This window comes from Pleurodeles waltl, chromosome 2_2, assembly GCF_031143425.1.
Source record: "Pleurodeles waltl isolate 20211129_DDA chromosome 2_2, aPleWal1.hap1.20221129, whole genome shotgun sequence".
NCBI classification, from domain to species: Eukaryota; Metazoa; Chordata; class Amphibia; order Caudata; family Salamandridae; genus Pleurodeles; species Pleurodeles waltl.
Genome location: NC_090439.1, coordinates 1,116,553,469 through 1,116,575,445, shown reverse-complemented (window position 1 = coordinate 1,116,575,445; position 21,977 = coordinate 1,116,553,469).

Sequence of the window (21,977 nt, the reverse complement as noted above, 5' to 3'; positions counted from 1 at the left end):
CGCATTTGATGTCTCTCCACCCACTTCCCTGATCCATTTCGTGAACAGAGGTTATGGCAGGGCTGGCGTTAGCGCTGGTGACGCCCAGTGTGACAATCATTCTTGCCCCCTATGCCATCCTTCTCGGATTTCCTCACTACTACTCGGCAAATGTTCCCCTTGTCATTCCATACTCCTCTTTCACTTACAATTAATTTGTTTGAAAGCACTTGTAATGAATAGCTTTGTGAATAAGAATGTATCTCTACCCATACAAACCCTTTTTACTAGCATTAGGAATAATTAATGAAAGACTTGGGGAAAAACATAACATTCTAACCTATTTTATGCAGTTTGCACGCAGCTCTTTAATGACAGTTCGTAACAGCCACTGTTCCATAGTAAGGTTGTATCTTTTGAACTGCGGTAACAAAAGAATATCTGTGACAAAAGCAGTAATCCACTCAGTTATCTACATAAAATACAGATCTGTGATCTGCACTGTGTGTGTTCTTTGCAACAGGCACATTAACCCTCTGCTCTACTTCATGGTGAATGAAAATTGCCACTGGACAAAACATTAATCACAAGAGTTCACATTTTTATTGGTCTCTTACTCTGTAGCAGGTGTTTTTAAATCGTAAGTTATTGCTAAACACAGCGCATCCCACCACCCTGGAGGAGGCCGCACCAGTCGCACTGTCCTAAAGCCGGACCTGGGCAGTGGTGGCATTTTATGCTAACTGGAATGTGGGGAGCCACTGTAGGTATATGCCCGCTCAACCTGCCCATCAGTGCATGAGTTATCATGCCTCTATCAAGTGCCAAATGAAGTTACAAAGGTTGCTCAGAGGAAAGACAGACTGGTTTATGTTATATCAGCAGTATTTGTATAGTGCTCATGAGTCATTATTACAGCTTTGCAGCACATTGTGTTGTCTTGAGTGTACATTTCTGCCTGGCTCTAGGCTTTGTGCAGACCAGCTCTGGATTGTGGAAGCTTGCTGTGGCTTCTGCGTGAGTAGTTGTTTTACGGGTCCAGCTTAATGGTTTATCTCAGGAGTGTTTTATAGTGTGCAGTGGCTTGTCGTGAGTAGTGTTGATGTTGTAAGGATCCCTTTGAATGTGTTAACAGACCCCTGGGAGGTCACTTTTAGGCAGGCCCGGCTCTAGGATTTTCACTCTAGGAGTACCTTAAAAATGAACGAGGTTGCCTAGCACCTACCAGGTGTCCCAGAGCTAACTCTGGGAATGTTGGATGGTCCGGTGGTGTTGGGGGTGGGAGGTGAACAGCATACTCTACTGCTGCCTACTAGTTTTACTCTTTATTTCTAGCTTTGTTCTTATACACTTTGGTACATATGTACAAAAGTTTGAAATTGAGAGTTCCTAATTCCAATTTCATGCAAATCGCAATTAGGAAATCACAATTTCAAATGTATGAAACTCTTTGTGTTTCAGTTGTGATTCCCAGTTGGTCGCAAATAGACCTACCTCATGAATGTTGATGAGGTAGGTCTCGCTTTGCAACTCACTGGGAATTGCAAAAATCTCAGGGATGGTGGCCTGCTGGGGTCAGCAGACCACCATGTCTGTGATTGCTTTGAAATAAAGCATTTTTTTTTTCAAATGTAGCCTGTTTTCCTTAAATTAATACGGGATGCGTTTAAAAAACAAAATGAAAAGTTTTTTAAAAATTTTTTAAGAGTAGGCAGTGGTCCATGAGCATCGGTGTGATCATCCCAAGAACCCTCTATTCAAGACCTGGAGCTGTGCATTCTGCTGTTCCTTGTGAAGTAATAAGCCCATCAATTGAAGATTGCTAGTGACTTGAATATAGGAAGACCAGGAGTGGGGTGTTCCCACATAATAAAAGTGTACATTCAGCTGTGAAAACCAATTAGAATATAGGAAAAATATGCACTAGATGTGTGCAAAGTTGCAAAGGATTACCTCTTCAGCCTTTGTGATTTTTTTGAACCTTTGAAAGATTTAAAGAGTTTTTAAACATTGAAAACTGATAAAATGATGTTAAAAACCCTGTAAACATAGATTATGCAGTAAACAATCTGTACAAAGAGATATTTTGGGCCCGGTATAGAGGTTGGCAGATGGGTTACTCCTGCACAGGTGGACAGGATATCTGTCACATTTGTATCAGGATAACACCTCTGCCAGGCCCGAAGTTTCAAGCTCCAGGCCGAGCAGTGGGGTTCAATGATGCAATTGGCCCTGATCCATGCAAGGAAAGAGAGCTCCTCTCCCCCTGTGCATTTGGTAAAATACAGACTTAAATGGAAACTAATGGGCTCTCACCCCCCTGTGCCACTGCACCTGCTGCACTAATTGATTTTCAGTCTGTAGGCTCAATGACAGTGCCCTACTACATACCCACCTGGGGCAAGCTAGTAATTCCAGGATGTTACTTCTCTGTTCCGGTGTAGTCAAGATTACAAGTGTGTTTGTTATAACATGGTGCATATTGACAGACAGAGGCCCTCCATACACATGCTCAGGGCTGGGTTTTGGCAGGGGAGAGGTGGGCCTAGGGTGCCTGTCTTCAGGGGAGAGTGCCAAGCTGTCTGCATTAAAGTAGTGCAGAGAGCAGAGTGCCTGCTACTTGAAGCCAGAGAATCACATTGGCGTGCTTTTACTCATGTTTCCTAACATGCTGCAGGTGCTGTTTATAACACCCCATCAGCCATGCTTTCCTGTCCTCCCATCCCCCACTCACCCCCTGCTGCCATACACTATCAACCCCCACCTACTTCAAAGAAACAACTTGGCACCAGTGTGAGGAACTAATCAGTGAGTGTTTCAGGTGAGTTGGGGGAGGTGCAGAGATGTATGTGTTCAGAGGCCAGTCACAATCCTGATGTAATCCACCAGCAACTGACCTCTGGACACAAAAGGGGTGTGGTGTGCAGTAGGTTGCATTGGGTAATTGGTATGAACAAGTTACTTGTCACCAGTACCTCACTTTATATTATTTATGGTATTGGTATGTATTGTCATTACCTCTCTTTTCATTACTTAAGGTATTGTTATGTATTATCTTTTGCCCTATTATGTAGTTCTGCATTCTGTGGAGCTGATGGTGGGTTCTGACATTCTGGAGTAACCATAGTTGTCTGAGAGTTCAAGGACTGTGGGTCTGAAACTAGCTTTTCTTCACAAACTAGATTCCTGATGTTTGGTGAAGAAGTCGCCTGTTTGCCATTCCCACCCTTACTACAAGGGGTTTCCTGCTGCCTCATTTTATTCACAAGCAGCAGCCATTTGGTGCAATGTTTTTCCACTCAGGTAGCTATCCTTGCAAAGGCCTCCTCTCCACATGCACTTACAAACACACACAGGCACACACACTAGTAAGCACACCAGGAGCGGCCCGTCCTTTGGGGCAGAGGGGCCATGGCCCCCCACCTTTTTCTCCTCATGAAGAGTGGCTGTCAGACTGAACAAAGGTCAGCCTGACAGACACTCTCCATGTTCAGGTCAGGCAGCCAGGAGCATGCACAGACTCCTGGCTGCCTGAGCTGAACTTTGCTGGGCTGAGGAGGTCACAGCTCCTATGGACGTGACCTCCTCGGCTCAGCAAAGGTGCCTTGGGGCCCTCCCCCAGGTGACGAGGGAAGCATCACCCATTGACTTCGACCTGGACGCTTCAGGTTTAAGCCCTGAAGTGCCCAGGGTGAGTGTCAATCAGTGACACCCCGTCACAGAGTGGGGTGGGGTCAGCAGTCTTACTGACCCCATCCCACTCTGTGACGAAGTTGGGACTGCTGCCTTCCCTCATTGGCTGACCTAAGGTCAGCCAATGAGGGAAGGCAGCAGTCCCAACCCTCCTGAGACCTCCGAGGCTGAAGGTAAGTGTGTGTGTGATCTTTTTAAGTGAATGTTTGGTGCGTCCGTGCATGTTTGAATATTGATGAGTGTTGTGAATGGATGTACATGCGTGCGTGAAAGAATGAGTGTGAGTGTGCTTCCCGCCCGCCCCCTCCCTCCTAAAACTGCCGGCCGCAACTGAATAAAGCACACAGGAACTCATGCCTATTGCAAGAGTGCCCTAAAGGTGTTCATTAGAATGAAACGTGTTGGCTACAACGATACAAAAATGTTTGGGGCTATGCAATGTAGAAAAATATAAAGGATACAACTTTCTTCATGACATGTCGTCAGGCATATTTCTTACCATGAAATATGAAACAGAGATATGACCAATCTGGTAATGACGGAGTGTGCTGAGAATCGTATGTATATCCTGTGGGAAGGAGGGTGGGGCACAGTTACAGGAAATCTGAAACTCCTTGATATGTGTGAACCTCATCTCTGAACCAGTTTCTTTTACTTATTTCTGGGCCAGACTTGCCATTCTCCCATTCTGGCACTTTCTCAGTTGCTATGTTTTAGTTGCTGCCTCCTGGCTACAGTGGGGGTCTGGTGTGAACATTTTTGCCAGGGCTAATTCAGGTTGTTATTCCAGCCATTGTTTATTTGAGCTTTGTATAGAATATTTTTATAGGACACTGTACAATTTCTTGGTGAGACAGTGGATGGACCAGCTCTCATTTACAACTAAAATTGGTGATTTTTTAAATGGAATATGTTATTGTTTTCTGATAGACAACTTAGCAGTTTGTACACACAGAAAGCTCTTTCTGATAGGTTGGTAGACTATCATGGTGTGACCAGAAACTGATCAAGATTCCTGCTGCTAGTGCATGATTCTCATCTGGAATTAAAGGCAAGATACTGGCCTGCGGCGAATTATTAGGGCAACATCCCTGCACATGAGTAGGAACCAAGTTGAGATCCAGGGGTGGCAGCATGTTGGTAGGGACAATACGCTCTTTAAGAAGCCACAGGATTTGGGATAGGCCCAACACTGGCCATAAAAAATTACATGTGTAGCCATCTTGCTTGTTTCAGAACTGTCTTTTGCTCCACAAATGATGATGTAAAGAATGCAAACCTCAACCTGCAGGTTAGTTTTCCCACTTGTGAAAAGTCTTACCACTCCTAAAAAGTCCTACCACTTCTGGAAAGTTTTACCACTTCTGGAAAGTCCTCCCCTTTCTGGAAAGGCTTCCCACTTCTGGAACACCCTACTACTTTTGGAACATTCTGCCATTTCTTTAGTCCTACTATCTGTTGATGTATTAGCAGTCTCACTAGAGTAGTGTTTCTTAACCTTTTGACTTCTGTGGACCACTTCATCATTACTGGAATCCACCCCCACTGAGTCATTTGAGGTCCTCTCTGACTCACTATTGGAAGCTGGGGATGCCCGGCCTGAGCAATTTCTATGATTTGAACTTGAAAACCAGGAACAAAAATACAGAAAGAAGTATATAGAAAATAAATGATCAAATACTGAAATATTTTGTTTACTACACAATCTCATTTAGGAAAAGTTTTCAAATTTTCGGTTTTGCTTTTTTATTTGTATATAATTTATTAATTTTAATGCATTAAGTTTAAAAACATTTAATTTTGTTACGCAATCACGAGCCCCGCTGAGTAGGCCTCGCAGACCCCCAGGTATCCTCAAACCATGAGTTAAGAACCATTGCACTAGAGCACTGGTCCATGCCGGCCCTTGTGGGGCAGCACTTCAGCATGTGCTGCACCTGTTCACCACAGGGGTTATCACAGTGACGTTGCAGGTGCTCCACGTAAATCTAACTCACTTCTAAACCGTGGTTAGGAAGAAGGATACACCACATTGTTTTTGTGTCAGTGTTCTTTCAGACATGTCCAGCAGCTGCTGTTCTGGTAAACGTCTTTTTGACATGTTGTTAGTATTTCTAAGGAGTGGCAATGTTAGCCAAATAGTAGTGAAATGCTTATATTTGCATTGAAAGGCTATCTCTGCCCTTTCATTTATCGGACTGTTTAACTCTTGATTGCCTGCAGGAAAAAAAGACATAAACCCATATTTATACTTTTTTTGCGCCGTATTTGTGTCGTTTTTTTACACAAAATCGGTGCAAACTTACAAAATACAATTGTATTTTGGAAGTTTGCGCTCCTTTTGCGTAAACAAAATGACGCAAAAGCAGTGCTAAAAAAGTATAAATATGGGCCATAGAGTCAAAGACTACATTTTATTTCCGATTTCACAAGTCTGTCACAATACACAGTAACATATGATACCATCAGCCATTCCTAGATTTTCTGCCAGTTTCTGGTTGAGAATTACCAGGTATGCTGCCTATGTGGTGAACTGCTGGAGATGAGTTGCAGCAGAGCTGTGCAAAAATGTACCACTTGCAGTCATAAGGGGGGACGTCAGTTTACAAGGCGGTAATTGTATGACATAATACAGAGAACAAAAATATTGTGACACAAAATATAGTGAAAAAATATCTAAACGCGTTATGACATTTTATTTAATAATTGAATTTAGATATTAAAGCTTAAATTAATACAATTCATAATAAGTACATACTATATAAAATATTATACATTGGGATATGAATAAAATATATATTTAAAAACAATACATTATTTTAATAATAGAAATAAAATACATTAAATATTGTTAATGATAATAATAATCTATAAACATATAGCAAATTATATAAAAATTGATAAAAAATAAAAAATATTAAATAGGAAAATTAAAATATACAAAATGTAAATTTTCACCCTTTATAAATAATTTTGAAATTATTACAAAATTGAAAAAAAAAAAAAATATATTACTGATCCTAACAGTATACCTATAGTAATAGTAGTGAAAATATATGACTTTGCAGAGGTCAGATTTGTATTCCAATCATAGCAACAGTAGGGAAAGTATTGAACATTTTGATGGGGTCAGATTTAGTATTTCCACTGTAACATAAGCAAAAGTGAGGAAAGTGTTGGATTTTGGAGCTGTAAGATTTACTGTTCTCACTCCACCATATGCAAAGTATAGAAAGTCCTGGACTTTGAAAGGGTCAGATTTACTATTCCCACTCCAAAATTAGGCAACAGTAGGGAAAGTGTTGGACTTTTTAGGGTTAATATTCCACTGCAATATAAACAAAAGTAGGGCAAGTATTTGACTTTTGAGGGATCAGATTTACTATTGACACTCCAACATAAGCAAAATGTAAGGAAAGTATTGGATTTGGAGAAGTCAGATTTACTATCCCCACGCCAATCTTATAAATAGTAGGTAAACTGATGGACTTTGAAGAGGTCACATTTACTATATCCACTTCTAATGTTTTAAATAAAGCATTTAATTATATACCAAAAATTGAAATTTTGAATATTTTTTAAATAATAAACATATTCATTAAATGTAAAACTTACTAAATTCAATTTCATAAACAGAACTGTTATATTAAAACACTTCCCACTAACTACATTTAAAAATGTAAAATAATATAAAAAGGATAACATTAGTAGTACATTGAAAACTAAACAAACAATTAAAATTGAATTAATAAATATAAAATTAACAAACACAATTCAAAAATTAAATAACTTCATCAACCAAACAACAAGAAATTAAAAATCAACAAATAATTAAAAAAGTAATAAAATAATGCATCTGTTTTTACTTTACATAACTAATTATAAATTAAATAAATACATGAAATAGAAAATTAATTAACATTAAATATAATAATGTTCATATTAACAAAACTTCCCAGCCTAATATCTCTCAAAGCCAACAATCTGCTATTAAATTAACAATCTATAATTAAATTAAGAAAAGTACATTTCATATAAAAACATATATATATATATATATATATATATATATATATATATATATATATACACCAAGGCCAATTAAACACAACTATTAGACTACTAAAAACTTATAGTACCAAAATAACTTAAACATTTATTAAACTAATCAATCAAAAAACTATATTAGATGAAATCATTTTAAATAAACAATATTATACACAACTTTATTTAAAAAATATTTTCTGTACCTAAGAAAACAATATTCTTATGTTCGGTATTAGGTCCCATGATGTTCTTGAAGTCACAGTATTCTAGCCACAATATCCGTGACCCATGATATTTTTGATTTGCTTTTTTGATCAAACACCATCTGTAGGTTAATTTTGAGTGAGGCAAGCCATCCGATTAGGCCAGACGAGGCAGCGCTTGGTGCACTGACGAGTTGACTCTGCTACAAGAACGTGCAGTCAGGGCTCGAGTCAAGGGTAGACACAAGTAGATGCCTCCAACTCACGTTTTTCAGAGGGTAGATGCAGTCTACCTTGCTGCAAAGCTGGCTGCTTTCACTGGAGTGCCATGTTCCAATCTTACTTCTCCCGGAATTCACAGAAATATGCTGAACTCGCCCAGGTATAATTTTCTGACAGCAGGACAGTTTCAGCAGTGCTTGCACGTTGTCTGCTTTTGTTCCAAGCAGCAACGTACAGACGGGGAGGGGGCTTATTAGATTCCACCTTGCCCATAACAAAAGCTGAAGTTAAGGGGCCATTAGGCATCTTTCTGTTGGAGCAGGAGCCTCACGCCTAGATGCAATGGAGGGAAAGCAAAGGTTCACATCTTATCACTTCACAGGTAAAGAGAGAAATGCTTTTGACTTTGTTCAGTCCCTGTATATAAGAGATATGTATACACTGTAGGAATGTCAGATGTGTTGGTCGTCCCAGTATTTACACAAATAACAATTTAAATACCTCTGTTTTGTTTTATTTCTTTTATAGCGCTATAAAAGAAATAAAACAAAATAGTGGTATTTAAATAGTTATTTGTGTATATGTGGTGTAAAGCGCTCTGACTTCCTGCATTGGGACGAGTTGTGCCAATACTCATCCCAGTGCAGGGTGTCAGAGCACTTTATACCACATGTACAGATTATACATTGACAATAAATCGTATACGTGTACATCAATATAAAGGATGTGCTACATAAGACAATGAGGGTTACAAGGTGTAGGAGCCCCATGTCCGTCATACCTCGTAATGCTATATTAGAAGGATTAAAATGTATCAACTGCAAGTACCAAAAGCATCTCTGTCTTAAAAGCAGTAACCCACTTGCCCATTTACATAAAGTAAAAAGCTGTCATTTGTGTGTTACATAATGTGCTTGGTAGGAATCATCTTAACCCTTTATGCTACTTTGATTCAAAACTAGGACTAGGCAAAATGCAGATCTCTCCAGCAAATGTGTTATCCTCCAGCGTTATCTTACCATTACTATTATTCCCTGAGGTTTAGCTGGCAGAGCAAGATCTCAGCAGCAGGCACCTTAGCCCCATAGGCTGTTTTAAAATACAGACATTGCAACCAAATAAGCAGAACAGATTTACTGCAATGTTTCTCTTTGTTGCCAATATCTTTGTGGCAGGGTTTAAAAGATAAATGGGTTTAAGAGACTAATAAATGCCCAGATTTTGCTCTGTGGTTGCATGAATATTTTGACACAATCTCAATGCAACATCTCATTTGTTAAATGTTGTAATGTGCTCAAATGTACTTATGATAGACCTGCCAAACATATGTGAGGTCTTAAGATATCACATATGTTGTCACTTCCTATGAGGTCATGAGTTGTGATGCCACTTCCTGTAATACCACATGTAATGTCATGCACCGTGATGCAACATGCTGTGATATCACTTGCATACTGCCTAACCTGGTTAGTCCCCCACTTTTTATTAGGACTTGAAAGGAAACGTTGATTTGTGTGGGTTTTTAAATGACTTTCTGCTATTTTAAGGGTATTGAGCTACACATTTTTGTTGCTAACATTCTCAGTTAGCGCAGAGCCACCCTGCATGAAGTGTGAATGAGCACTTAAAAGAACAGTTTTGTCACACACATTTTCACTTCCTCCATTATTCACCTGCATTTGCAGAAGCTTCTATTCCCGATTCTCAGGTTAATGGGAAACTGTTTACACAGAGTGAAAGCATGTTACAATGACCCATTTCAAAATCCTCTACTTTGTTGACACTGGAACCCATGATCTGTTATGCATGAAAATGTTGCTGGTTTAACACACTGGGCTAGTCATCCATCACTTTGTTAAATTCCATTCACGTTTATCCAGCTTGCATGAACTACACATAGAGGTAAAATGCCAAGAAATTGGGAGTCTGACTCCAAGCTACTTGAAAATCTTGAAAGGCAGGCATTTCTCCAAAAGCCAATCTATGTCCCATAAATGGTGCCTCCAATTGGACCAAATGCTACTGTTATGCACGTTTTGCAAGTTTTACAACTGAAGGTGAAGTAGAATTTCCTGGAATGAGTGACAGCCTGTTGTCCACCTGATTGTTACTAAGGGCCTCATTACGAGTCTGGAGGCGGACTACCAGACCGCCATTTGTCGGTCCTGAAAAGACCAGCCTTGTTAGTGGTCATCCAGACTACCCTACTACAAGTCAAACAGGCAGGACCGCCAACCAAAAAAGGCAGCCCACCAACGGCGCAGAGGCTGGGAAATAGGCGGTCCATCCTCCAGCGCTGACAGTACATCGACCAACCACTGACCCTATTATAAGTCCAAAGTCGCAATGGGGGACACCCATGGCAGACAGCCAATGGTGGCATGTACCACGGCAGGAACACCACAAGGCTGACACACATTGCCACACTGGACACACCTGCAAAGCACACTATAAAACACACCCCTTCACACACCACAATCCTTTGCATTTTCAATGCAAAACACTGAAGCCAGAGCAAATCATTTACCACACAGCACAGATACTAGGCACCACTTTTTTTCTCACCATCTCTGTGCACACCCAGGACACAGTTTTGTCAAGTCACAACCTTTTGCACCACCCATTTTTAGTGAGTCACTGTCAGATTTATTTTTCTTTTCCACCATGTCATGTTCTAAAACTCCACGTTTTTCTAAGGATGAGTTGAGAGTCATGGTGGATGAAATCATAAGAGTAGAGCCACAATTGTTTGGAGCCCAAGTCCAGCATACTCCTCTCAGTAGGAAAATAGAAATGTGGGGCAGGATATTCGACAGAGTGAATGATGTAGGCACACCAACACTGCACACAAAGGATGACATTAGGAAGAGGAGGAACGACCTCAGGGGCAAGTTCCTTTCCCTGGTCTCCAGGCACCACCTGCAGGACAAGAAGACTGGCAGTGACGCTCCCAGTGCCCTATTACAGCTCTTTCCCTAGGAGGAGAAGGTCTAGGCCATCCCGCATCCTGAGGGCTTGACAGGAATACATGGGGGAGTGGAGTCTGGTAAGTCACACCACAAAAATGTCACCAAAATGCAATGTCATGCATGCGCATAGCTCACCTTTTGCCACTTTTACTTTCACTTCACTCACCAGCCCAGTGTTCACCTTTCCAAAGACCCCTGTTGCAGCTCACATGTGAAGTGGACTCATCTGGGGGGATAGCATTTGTCAAGTGTGTGTAGTAGAGAGAGTGACATGACTGCAAATTCCAAAAGACACTGTTTCTGCAACTCCAAACACAGCATAGTATTTCTTTGTCCAAATACGCCTGTTTCTCAACTCACTAATAAAGTTTACTCACCTGGGGGGATACCATGTGTATAGTGAGTGTGTTAGAGGGAGTGACGTGACTGCAAATCCTAGGAGGCACTGTTTCCATAACCCCAAAAACCAGCATTGTGCTCCCTTGTCCAAATACCCCTGTTTTTCAACTCACAAAAGAAGTTTACTCACCTGGGGGGATGCCATGTGTATAGTTTGTGTAGTAGAGGGAGTGACATGACTGTAAATCCCAGGAGGCACTGTTTTCATAACCTCAAACACCATCATAGTGTTCCCTTGTCCAAATACCCCTGTTTCCCAACTCACTCATGATGTTTACTCACCCACACGGATGACATTGGTCAAGTTTGTAAAGTAGATAGATTTACCTGAATGCAACTCACAGGAGGCACTGTATCTCTGGCTCCAAACACCAGAACAGTGTACATTAGATCAAAGAGCCCAGTTTGGCAAATCACAACATAAGTTTAATTAGATGTGAGGATACCATTTGTAAAGTGTGTGTAGTAGAGGGAGTGACCTGACTGCTAAGGACAGGAGGCGCTGTATCCCTCACTCCAGGGTCCATATGCACCAAATAGCCATGTCCGTTAAATCCCAATTGAAGTTCACTCCCCTGAGAGGATACCATATGGAAAATGGTGGGAAGTAGAGGGAGTAACCAGAATGTAAAGCCCAATTGGCCCTGTTTATCTAACCCCAACAACAAAACCTGTTTCACTTGCCCAAATCCATCTAGTAGAGAACTCCCAATTAAATTCCACACACCTGGAAGGATGGAAATTGTCAAGTGTGTGCAGTAGAGACAGTGACATGACTGTAACTCTCAGGAGGCACTGTTACCCCAATTCAAAATACCACACCACTTGATCAAATACCCTTGAATGCTAAGTCAAGTTTGAGGTTTACACTTGGAAGTGACCAGGATACAGATCATGCCCAACTCTGAGATGTCTCTGGCTACCTAGCTCCATCTTGACCTGCTAACACAAGATGTAACTATTCAGGCTAGGAAGGACAGCTTACCCAGTGTGCAAAACTATGATCCCAAAGGCCTGAAGGTGCATAACCAGAATGTATCACATTGGGCAAAAAACCTACCTTGCCTAGCCACTGATTAGCCTGCACTGGTGGCAAGATGACATTCTCAGGCCGTCCCCCAAAGGGACAATGTTTTGCTCATCTCAGCACATGTTTCAGGCAAGGAGATCTGGCATGCTCCACAAATCTCATGTCAATACAACCAATACCATGGGTACCTGTCACAACAGGATTGCCTGCAAATACTTAATATGTACATGGTCTATGGTTACTGTCACACTTAACTGTCAGAGGTAGATGTCACAATAAACCAATAACATTGTATCTTTCACATGAACAGGTCGAACTGCCACTGGCCACACAGAGGCCGCTGAAGAGACTGCCACTATCCCTATGGATGAAGCCCTAAGTGATAAAGACACTCTTGGACATTTGGATGTGAAGGATGGTTCTGGCCGATCTGGGCAATCTGGTCAGACACCAGCAGTGAGCCTCACTGTGGCCACATTAAAACCACCCAGACCGGTTGCCTCCACATTACAGGCAACCATACATACCCCAACCTGTGTCCCTAGCACAGTGTCAACCATCTTGTGGCCCCAGTCCATGATCCTGAGTTGCAACACAACACATCTGACAATGATGGTCCACGGACTATTAGGAGAGGGCACCCTGTGGCAAGGGCACAGGCCCATGGTGGTAGGGTGCCTGGGAGGGATGCTGTGGGCCAGCGACATGAGGCTTATGGGTCTGCTATTGGCCCGGACACATCAACCACATCTTGGGGGTCTATTATGAGCCGCAAGGCGTGATGGGCCAGTTACTCTCTGAACTCCAGGAAATGAAGCAGCTGCAGAGGGACTTCCATCTGGAAATGCGTGAACATTGGGAGGCTCACAATACCAACACGGCCTCCCTAACAGGTGCTGAGGGACATTAACACCACCCTGAGCAGGGATCAACAACAACACTCTACCCCTTCCTTTGGTGCATCTAAACCAGGCCCTTCATTGGTGCCTGCCAGGGGAAGAACCCACCCCAGACACCCCTGTCTCTGTAGTAGCAGATTCCCCCTATCGCCCATGCAAGTGGGGACATCCAGCTGTGGGGACATCCAGCTAAGAACCTAGGAGGTGCAGATGCAAGTCACCCACCACTGCCAGCAAGTGACATCTTCCAAAATGACCTTCTTTGTGTGCCACATATTCACTCTGTTGACTGTTCTTAAGGCACCTTCCATTTCCAATGGAAGGAGTACACTGGACTTTGGACTTACAGTGGGGTGGCATCTATTCCAGTTATTTCAGCCACCATGACTGACCCCTTCACTTTTCTGTTGCATCATGCCCCAATTTATATTCTGCACAAATTTTAAATAAATTCACCTATCACAAAGTCATTGTCTGCTTGCTTCTGTTCCACATTTTGCTACGCAGAGATGTAAGACCATGCGAAGCAAATGAGGAAGACAAGATAATAATGCAAAGAGGGAAATGATACAGGTATAGTGCCCTGCTAAGGATTACTACCAACACACACAAACACATTACAGCAAGTGTCTGGTCACACCAAAAATGTTATTCCACTGTACAGCACATAGGCTGTTGAAATGTCTGGACTGTCAGAGCCAGGAATGGCTGAATCATTTTGTACCAAGGTACACATACAAGGGTACGGCCCCCGGGCCACAGAAGGAAGGGCCTTGTCAGACATTTTCCTGTAGAATAGGCAAACAGAAAAGTGGATGGTATCACCAGCTTGAGCCTTATCACATACCACACCACAGTAATCTAGCATCACATAAACCAAGATACAGACAGAGTGCAGTATAACATTCCCTGACCACAGGCCCATCCTTATCCAATGACCATGCACCTGGTGGTATGACACAAACATATATATTCTCATACAAGAAGAGTGTTTAGCCAATGTAAAGGGTGATTGACTTGTTTGCAATTGATGACAACAGATTTCATGCCCACATGATGACACACATGATGCAATTGGACCAACTTTAGCAACACAAAAGGATGATGGACGGAGTGCTGACAATGCAAACACTCACCCCCATTCACAGATCTGGGTTTAATCCATCGTTCTTTTGCTCACCATGCCACCCCAATTTGGACCCAGCCATATGCAAATCAGTCTTGACCCTGTTCCTCATGGGAACAGTCCAGCCCGAACTGCCAGGCCAGGTCCTCCCTGGACCGGAAACAAGCATCCTGGGACCGGTTTCAGGGTATCACCCTTCTTCAGCCAGGCTAGCTTGATTCCAGTGACACAGTGAGCGAGGGACCCACGTCTGGGCATACCCTTTGCCTTAAGTGGGAAGGGTATGCCCAGACGTGGGTCCCGTGCTTCCCATGCCACTGGATTCAAGCTAGCCTGGCTGATGAGGGGTGAAACCCCGAAACTGGTCCCAGGATGCTTGTTTCCAGTCCAGGGAAGACTTGGCCTAGCAGTTCGGGCTGGACTGTTCCCATGGGGAACAGGGTCAAGACTGATTTGCATATGGCTGGGTCCAAACTGGAATGGCATGGGCAGCAAAAAAACGATGGATTTAGGCCCAGATCACTGTACTGGGGGTGAATGTTTGACAATGTTCAGCATTCCGTCCATCACTTGTTGTTTTTGCTTTGTTGCCCTAAGTGGGAAAGGTATGCCCAGACGTGGGTCCCGTGCTTCCCATGCCACTGGATTCAAGCTAGCCTGGCTGATGAGGGGTGAAACCCCAAAACCGGTCCCAGGATGCATGTTTCCAGTCCAGGGAAAACCTGGCCTAGCAGTTCGGGCTGGACTGTTCCCATGGGGAACAGGGTCAAGACTGATTTGCGTACGGCTGGGTCCAAACTGGAATGGCATGGGCAGCAAAAAAACGATGGATTTAGGTCCAGATCACTGTACTGGGGGTGAATGTTTGACAATGTTCAGCATTCCGTCCATCACTTGTTGTTTTTGCTTTGTCGCCCTAAGTGGGTATGCCCAGACGTGGGTCCCATGCTTCCCAAGCCACTGGATTCAAGCTAGCCTGGCTGATGAGGGGTGAAACCCCAAAACCGGTCCCAGGATGCTTGTTTCCAGTCCAGGGAAGACCTGGCCTAGCAGTTCGGGCTGGACTGTTCCCATGGTGAACAGGGTCAAGACTGATTTGCATATGGCTGGGTCCAAACTGGAATGTCATGGGCAGCAAAAAAACGATGGATTTAGGCCCAGATCACTGTACTGGGGGTGAATGTTTGACAATGTTCAGCATTCCGTCCATCACTTGTTGTTTTTGCTTTGTTGCCCTAAGTGGGAAAGGTATGCCCAGACGTGGGTCCCGTGCTTCCCATGCCACTGGATTCAAGCTAGCCTGGCTGATGAGGGGTGAAACCCCGAAACCGGTCCCAGGATGCATGTTTCCAGTCCAGGGAAAACCTGGCCTAGCAGTTCGGGCTGGACTGTTCCCATGGGGAACAGGGTCAAGACTGATTTGCGTACGGCTGGGTCCAAACTGGAATGGCATGGGCAGCAAAAAAACGATGGATTTAGGCCCAGATCACTGTACTGGGGTTGAATGTTTGACAATGTTCAGCATTCCGTCCATCACTTGTTGTTTTTGCTTTGTCGCCCTAAGTGGGTATGCCCAGACGCGGGTCCCATGCTTCCCAAGCCACTGGATTCAAGCTAGCCTGGCTGATGAGGGGGGAAACCCCAAAACCGGTCCCAGGATGCTTGTTTCCAGTCCAGGGAAGACCTGGCCTAGCAGTTCGGGCTGGACTGTTCCCATGGTGAACAGGGTCAAGACTGATTTGCATATGGCTGGGTCCAAACTGGAATGGCATGGGCAGCAAAAAAACGATGGATTTAGGCCCAGACCACTGTACTGGGGGTGAATGTTTAACAATGTTCAGCATTCCGTCCATCACTTGTTGTTTTTGCTTTGTCGCCCTAAGTGGGTATGCTCAGACGTGGGTCCCATGCTTCCCAAGCCACTGGATTCAAGCTAGCCTGGCTGATGAGGGGTGAAACCCCGAAACCGGTCCCAGGATGCTTGTTTCCAGTCCAGGGAAGACCTGGCCTAGCAGTTCGGGCTGGACTGTTCCCATGGTGAACAGGGTCAAGACTGATTTGCATATGGCTGGGTCCCAACTGGAATGGCATGGGCAGCAAAAAAACGATGGATTTAGGCCCAGATCACTGTACTGGGGGTGAATGTTTGACAGTGTTCAGCATTCTGTCCATCACTTGTTGTTTTTGCAATTGGACCAACACAGCACACTGAACAAGTACAACTTTCACTTCTGACCTTCCACCTAAACACTGTTCAAGCTGCCTTAGCACTGGTCTCATACACCCCAAACCTGTGACCTACATTACCTGTAAGAATCCATTACTGCTTCCTATATCAGAACAGCATCAGATACCTGCCAATGTGAGAACTCTAAAATACCCAGATGAGGATGTCATGGTGAAGGTACCTGTACCTGTATGGACTTGAAAACATACCTATTATACAAATCACATAGCAAGCATCTGGAAATGGAATGACATTGCAATGAGATTCTCACAAACAAAGCAGCATCATCAAGGTGGGGATATGTCAAAGCTAACTCTTCAAGCAGCCTTAGGCTGAATATTGACGAGTATCCGCTCCCTAGTTGTTGCCAAACCACTCAACTCCACACATTCTCCGACCTACAGTACATTGTACAGTCACAGTCATGACATCACATAATATACTTACACTTATGAAAAGTAGCTCTTGAGATCTTCCCAGAAGTCAGCTCCTCCCTCTTCACCACTGTCATCCTCACTTGGCATTTCAGGATTCTCACTCGGTGGAACTGCTGGCTCTCCCTCCTCTTGAATGTAAGGGATATTCCTCTGCAAGGCGATGTTGTGGAGAATGCAGCATGCCACATTGATCTGACACACTTTTCTGGGTGAGTAGATGAGGGTTCCACCAATCTGGTCAAGACAGCAGAATCTGGCCTTCAGGTGCCCAAAAGCCCACTCCCATACCCGCCTTGTCCTTACATGGTCCTCATTGAAGCAGACTTCCCCTGGCATAGTTGGATTCCTTATTGGCATCAACAACCAAGGACAGTTTAGATATGCAGAGTCTCCTGTTAGGGCATAGGACAGTGGTTCCCAACCTTTAGACTTCTGTGGACCCCCACTTTATCATTACTGGAACCCGGTGACCCCCACTGAATCATAATTCGAATCTGGGGACCCCCCACTGAGTCATTACTGAAAGCTGGGGACCTAATATGTTAATATTATTTCATTTTTTAAGCAGAAGCGGACCCCCAGAGGAGGCTCCGCTGACGCCCAGAGGCCCCCGGACCACAGGTTGGGAACCACTGGCATAGGACATATGTGCAACAATGAGTCACTTACTTCATGATTGTAGCACCAGACATTGAACACAAACACTTAGGATAGATGTGACTTACCAACCAGCCAGGCCCTCTCTGTGTATAGTTGTGACATCAGCTGGGGTATGGTGCTGTTCTGCATTATGAAGGCATCATGGGAGTGGCGTGGCCAGGACACTGAGGTGAGCGATCGTGGATCTGTGAGCTCCGACCGGAAGTTCCCTTATCTGCCTACATCCTGTACATGTAATTGGCCCTGGAGCCCCCAAAAATCTACCCCCAAGCGTGCAAACTCAGAGCATGAGCCCCAGGAAAGCTGATCTCCCCTAAAGCGTCAGGTTTGGCAATATGTACTGCCGGCACCATTGAGCTGGCTTTCCCAAAATGGCCATCAGCTGATTGCCGGAGAGCGGAGAGGAAGCCAAGGGTCCTGTACAGATGCAGCCAGACCTACTATAAGGAAGAATACAGATCCCCTGGAGGGCGTGAGGAACTCACTGTGGAGTGAGCCTTCCTACCGGCCTGAAGGCATAGACCCGCCGGGCCGACTTCCGTAGACTGGGCCTGCAGTGCCGCTGCGCCCATGTACTGTGGGGCCCTGCTTGCACAACCTCTGACCCGCAGGCGGACTACACAGCAAGACGATTGCAGGCAACTGAAGTGGCCGCAGCAAAGCATAGCAGTGGCAGATGAGGTGAGGAGAGACCGGCCGCTTCAGGGAGACTGAAGCACAGGTCGCAGCACAAGTGGTGTAACCTGGCAAGAGGGAGCATGTAGCTCCAGCATGTGGGCTGGGCGTCCTGTGGGTGGCTTCTTGGAGACCCCTATGCTTAGCGGGCAATCTAAAGACTTACCACTGGGGAGAGAGACAGAGGACCCCTTTTAGATGACATTGATGCAGATCTGACCCCCTCTCCCACTGACATCCCATGACGACACAGCGGCACAGGGGACCCCCATGGAAGGTATATAGCCACTAATGCCACCCACAATCTTGCACCAGACGCCCTGATATCACACTCGAAGTCTGGCCCACACCCAGGAGGTCCATATGGCTTCTGGGAGGAGTAGGAAGGTACGCTGGCATGCGGCACTCCCCTCCCCAAACAACAGGACTGACAGTGTGGTCTCATAACGGGGCCTTCATGGGCTAGAGATACCAGGGAAGGACTAACACAGGGGTGCTCTGGTTACATACTACACTCCATACCCCCATGGGACCATAAACCTCAAGGAACAGTACCTGCACATACCTGCCCCTGGGTTGGGATCCTCCTCCTATTGCCACAACCCCTATATAGCAATGCAATACTCCCTGCGGACTCCTATGGGTTCCATTGGGATGAGGTAGCGGAATTTAGGATCTGCTGGTTGCCCCCTGAGTAACTTGAGCAGAGGAAGGACATATTTGAGCTGGAAATCTGAGCACCGTGAGGCTGCTGCAGGTAGACTTAGCAGCACAAAACGACCATGGTACAAAGTTGAAGACTGCACCAGTTGTGAGAGGGATACCCTACCACCCACGCTGGTAATTCTCCCTTATCGCGGTTTGATACTACACTCCTCACTGGAGACCACCCTACAGAGCTCCTCCTAAACAGAGCATGTCAGAAGCAGCTGAGGCACACTCACACCAGAAGACCGAGGCATCCTTGAGACTTCAACTGGTAAGATGGGGACAGCTGCCAAAAAGAGACACTGATGTGAGTGCCAGACAGATGGAAGAGTTGGCACTGGTGAACATCACCCCAACAGGACGCACCATACACCCCAAAGCTGCAGGACATTCTACAGGCTATAACTGCCTCCAGAGAGGTGTTGGAGACAAAAATAGACACTCTGGGAACAGATTTCAGTCTCCTAAAGGATGACCATCGGTGCCTATCTGAGCGAGTCACAGCGACGGAGCGAGTGGTGGGCAAGCTCCCTAATACCATAGTTGGCACGGAGCCCAGCATCACGGAGCTGGAGGCCAAGGTTGAAACACTTGAAGCTAGAGCTGAAGACGGAGAAAATAGGACGAGGTGGAATAATCTATGGTTCACAGGAGTCCCAGAGAAAACAGAGGGTCAGAATTTGCTGGCTTTCTTAGAACGCTGGCTCCGTGAGGAAGTTGCGCCGACTGGGTTGTCCCCCTTCTTTGCTCTGAGTGAGCTCATAGAGTTACGTCTTGACCGCCCTTATGGGGGGCCCCACCATGACCAATAGTAGCCCGACTATTACACTACCATGACCGAGACCATCTTATAGCCCAAGCTAGACCTAAAGACCCGCTGCAACTGGATAATAGCTAGATCGTGCTCTTCCCAGACTTGACCTGATAAGTGCAGCGGCAGAACTCCTCTTTTTTGGAGGCCATGAAGAAACTCCGACAAAGGGGCCTGAAGTACGCAATGCTCTTACTGTCCCTGAAGGAGAGCAATTCTTCACTTCCCCAAAGAAAATAGGGGACTGATTGGAGGCGAATCCAGAAGCTGGGCCTAGCCGGGCTGTCAAGAACCGGGGAGCAATGCGACGCCCACGTGGGAAGAAGCAATGTAACTCCAGATCCGGCACCCCCACAGACAAAGAGATCCTACGAGGTCAACTAAGGGTTGTAGAGGAAGCAGCAGCACTGAGCAGGAGACAGAATCACTGTCCATCGTTGCCAAGTGCAGTGGCTGAGAATGACACAGATGCTACAGAAGATAATGGAACAGAGGACTCTGACCCAAAACTGCCACATGTCACCCCCAGAATGGCAGACACATTAATTTGGCATGTTGGTGGCAAGCAAACAATGGGGTGGAGTAATTTGTCCCCTTCCTGGGGAGATCATGGCCATGACACTGAATCTGCCTCTCAGGCAGTAACCAATTGAAGTACTCTGGAGGCATTTTACTTACCTGTACTTATCTGGGTGGAATGGGAGGGGGGCCTGGAATTGTGGATCTCTTGAAGTTACTCTGCAATGCTGGCTTTGGACATGCACCACTGTTGCAGGGTGGTTTGTTTGGAAGAGTGGAAGATGCCTACTTGTCCTGGGAATGGGGAGTTGGGTCAGTTGTTGTTTTGTTGTTAATAGAGAATGCATGCACTGTGACCTGGGGAACTCACATCGAGATGGGGCGGGGAGCTCTTTGGACTGTGGTCCCTACCATTCAGGTTTAGGACCGAACAGGTTATCCTATACAGCACGAAAGTTGCTGTCCTGGAACATAATGGGTACGTTTTGTAACCTGGCTGTTGGCCAGCATCATGGAGTGACTTGCAGTTATGTTGAAATCACATGTTTGGGTACAAACATTCATTCACAGACAGACATCTAAGTCTGCATGACCATAATGTAGACAATGATGTAGCTTCCAATTGGGCAACATATTGAGGGTCTTCTACAAGTACTTATAAACCTCTGGGCCTCTCCAACACCCAAGGGACATATGGCACTCAGTGTATGTAATTGAAAGGGGTGCCAGACATCCGTGGTGATTACCCTGGGGCTTGCTGATTCTTTGTGTTGTGGATTTTTGGGACATCTCTCCCTGAAATATTGCCCATGATGTCTACGGTGTCCATTTCCATGCCACATATGTGACATATTTGAGCAATATCAATACTACCTCCATGACTCTATTGGGACAAATATCACTTGGTGAAGTGTGCATAGGGGGACTGCTTCCAGTATTTCTATGTCACCTTCTCCAGGCTATTGTACTTTTGTCACCAACATGGCATGATTTTGGAGCATCATTTCTTATTGTTGGGTCATTATGTATGTGACAAATAGATGTGTGCGTGACCTTGTGTGTGATCTGTGGGAATGTATTTGGCATTGATCTACTATTTAATTACAACAGGTAACTGAGGTATGTTCCATGGGGCAAAGCTTTGAGGGTGATGGGGTCTCCGACTTGTTGAATGCCGTTTGTGATTGCACATCTTCAGCAATGCAATTGTAGTTTTGTGAGATCCTGATTTTTCTGTGGGCAACTGTTGCCAGTTCATATGGCATGTATGCATATGGTATGGTACATGTATGGGACACGTAGGATTTTTTTGCTGGGGCCTACTTGATTTCATGGTAATGTTTGCTAATCTGAGCTGTTGTTCAAGTGTGATC